The 3,499-nt window shown below is 35.9% G+C and overlaps 1 pseudogene; it reads right to left on the reverse strand.

Annotated features, from left to right (window-relative positions):
• Positions 1 to 1,332: 1,332 nt before the first annotated feature.
• LOC137217678 (U4 spliceosomal RNA) lies at positions 1,333 to 1,456 on the reverse strand (annotated as a pseudogene).
• Positions 1,457 to 3,499: the final 2,043 nt, after the last annotated feature.

The raw sequence follows: 3,499 nt of genomic DNA on the forward strand, positions 1-3,499 counted from the left end.
CAGATGAGAAACTTCTACTTACCTCTGTACATCACCAGCGTAATTTCCCTGCATTTATAGTTAGTCCTAATTTTTTAAGAGTAGTCCTCAATGACACAATATATTTCTTTCAGCCCCCACTTGACTCTACTCATTCCTTACTTTTAATTGTCCTGCTTCACCTCATTCTAACATAGCTATTGCTATACTGCAGCTATTGAAGCCTACGAAGTTTTGCAGCCACTGAAACTGAGGAAGCTTTGTTGGGATAAGAATTGTTTTGATGTCCAGTTATGTTTCAGAAATGCATTCCTAGAGATTAAAGCCTGTTGCGTTATATATTTCAATGGGATTTTTCTTTCTTAAATTAGTAGCTTGTAGTTGTATCATTGCCTTTCCAAACAGGCCTTTACCTAGTTCCCCTTAATACTTCATGTGAACCCCAGTTCCTTTGTTCGCTTCCTGTTTCCAGATTCTGTATATCCATGGGAGATACAACTTTTCTGTTTTTCTCTAGTGTACCTGTGCAAACCCTAACACTGACCAGCTGGCCACTTTTCCTATCCCTTGGCAATCTCTGCCAATAATTCTCCACTCCATTTTCTTCTACTGATTCTTCTTTTTCCACAAAGGACACAGGATGGACTGTTATAAATGAATTGTGTCAGGACTTCTTTTCTCTCACCTGAAAGCAAAGGACTGATCTTTCAAACTCAAAAATTTATAAGACTGTGATTACCTCAAACATCCTTTTGGTCTCTGTGAGAGTTGAAAACTGTCATATTTCTCAGGAAAACTGCAAAAGGAATGACAAAATGAAGGTTACTAGGAGATGTGAATGACTGCTTTTTCAACTCTCATGCTTCAGGAGCTTTTATCTTGAGCCTAAAAGCCATAAAGACAAAGAGTATAATAACTGCACATAAAATGAAAGACATAAAAGCCAGGTTGAATTGTAGCTTCTAGTTCCCTATGACCTTAGTTATGCAACAACACTTGATGTAACTGGGCTTTGTGAGCCAGAAATTAAGACGAATGTCCTGTCAAAGTGTTAGAATATTTGAAATTGTAACTGTCTCTGAAAATCTAAGTCCATGAAAAATATAGGCTAGGTATTATTTTCTCCATCTGTCAGATGAGAAAATGGCATCCTAGAAAGATTTAGTGGAGGAAGCCTAGGAAAAACAGATCCCAGGTGATAGAGTCCACATGACCTTTCTCCAAGACTAGTGTTCTTTCAACTATATGTTCAGTCTCTACCTCCTCTGAACAGGCCTTGAAAACCACATAGCTAATGAACTTCCAAATCACATCTCTCCTTCAAATATTCATTAAAATTTCTAAACCAAAATGCATAATTATATTATAGAAATAATTAACATTATGTGGGAAAAATCATTACTCTAAACATTTCAATCAGCAATAATTGTCCCTCAGATAAACTTCATGAGCTGTGATATTGCCACTGCACAAAGATACATTAAAAGTTTATTCAGAATAAAAAGTTGATGTACAAACCACTTGAATCAGAAAAAAAATGTGAATGGACGTTTTAATATAACAGTTTATTATTTTCATCACTTTTGTACAACCTTTGATGACCTGAATTAACTGAATTAACTGTGTAGCTTCCAACTTTTAAGAAATCTGGCTTGCTTAGTTTCACTTGATGAAATTTCTTGCACCATGACAAACATCTCTACTAACCTTCTTCTGACATTTGAAGAAACACATTCTGACTATGTACAAACAAGCAACTGTAATATAATATAATCCTTGAAAATTACCTTGTTACCTAGACAAGAGGGTGAACAGTCCATTATTAAATTTAAGAAAAAAAGGATGGCGTGTTGAGTAGAAGCAGTGCTAATCAATCCAACATGTTTAACACGACTGAACTTCTAAGAGTTGACAGGGACTCAAATGGTCAACAAATCCTGCTGATGGTAATTTATTAATACTTTGAGCATGTGTATGCCTTTTCTGCAATTTGTCTCTGATGGTCCAGCAGTACACTCATGCTCAGTCTCCTTTGGGACAGTCACAGATGTCTCTAAGGCAGCTGTACTGGAGTCTAGAGTGTCACTTATGGTTTCAGTTTTTCACCATTGAGAACGATGTTGGCTGTGAGTTTGTCATATATGGCCTTTATTATGTTGAGGAAAGTTCCTTCTATGCCTACTTTATGGAAGGTTTTTTTCATAAATGGGTGTGGAATTTTGTCAAAAGCTTTCCCTGCATCTATTGAGATGAGCATATCATTTTCTCCTTCAATTTTTTAATATGGGGTATCACATTGATTGATTTGTGTACTGTAGAATCCTTGCATTCCTGGGATAAACCTCACTTGGTCATGGTGTATGATCCTTTTAGTGTGCTGTTGGATTCTGTTTGCTAGTATTTTGTTGAGCATTTTTGCATCTATGTTCATCAGAAATATTGGCCTGTAGTTTTCCTTTTTTGTGACATCTTTGTCTGGTTTTGGTATCAGTGTGATGGTGGCCTCGTTAAATGAGTTTCGGAGTGTTCCTCCCTCTGCTATATTTTGGAAGAGATTGAGAAGGATAGGTGTTAGCTCTTCTCTAAATGTTTGGTAGAATTTGCCTGTGAAGCCATCTGGTCCTGGGCTTTTGTTTGTTGGAAGATTTTTATCACAGTTTCAATTTCAGTGCTTGTGATTGGTCTGTTCATATTTTCGATTTCTTCCTGGTTCAGTCTTGGAAGGGTGTGCATTTCTAAGAATTTGTCCATTTCTTCCAGGTTGTCCGGTTTACTGGTATATAGTTGCTTGTAATAATCTCTCATGATCTTTAGTATTTCTGCAGTGTCAGTTGTTACTTCTCCTATTTCATTTCTAATTCTATTGATTTGAGTGTTTTCCCTTTTTTTCATGATGAGTCTGGCTAAGGGTTTATCAATTTTGTTTATCTTCTCAATGAACCAGCTTTTAGTTTTATTGATCTTTGCTATCGTTTCCTTCATTTCTTTTTCATTTATTTCTGATCTGATCTATATGATTTATTTCCTCCTGCTAACTTTGGAGATTTTTGTTCTTCTTTCTCTAATTGCTTTAGATGTAAGGTGAGGTTGTTTATTTGAGATGTTTCTTGTTTCTTAAGGTAGGATTGTATTGCTATAAACTTCCCTCTTAGAACTGCTTTTGCTGCATCCCATAGGATTTGGGTCATCTTGCTTTCATTGTCATTTGTTCCTAGGTATTTTTTGATTTCCCCTCTGATTTCTTCACTGATCTCTTGGTTATTAAGTAGTGTGTTGTTTAGCCTCCATGTGTTTGTATTTTTTACAGAGTTTTTCCTGTAATTGATATCTAGTCTCATAGCGTTGTGGTCGGAAAAGATACTTGATATGATTTCAATTTTCTTAAATTTACCAAGGCTTGATTTGTGAACCAAGATATGATGTATCCTGGAGAATGTTCCATGAGCACCTGAGAAGAATGTGTATTCTGTTGTTTTCGGATGGAATGTCCTATAAATATCAATTAAGTCCATCTTGTTTA

This window comes from Pseudorca crassidens, chromosome X, assembly GCF_039906515.1.
Source record: "Pseudorca crassidens isolate mPseCra1 chromosome X, mPseCra1.hap1, whole genome shotgun sequence".
In the NCBI taxonomy this organism is placed as follows: Eukaryota; Metazoa; Chordata; class Mammalia; order Artiodactyla; family Delphinidae; genus Pseudorca; species Pseudorca crassidens.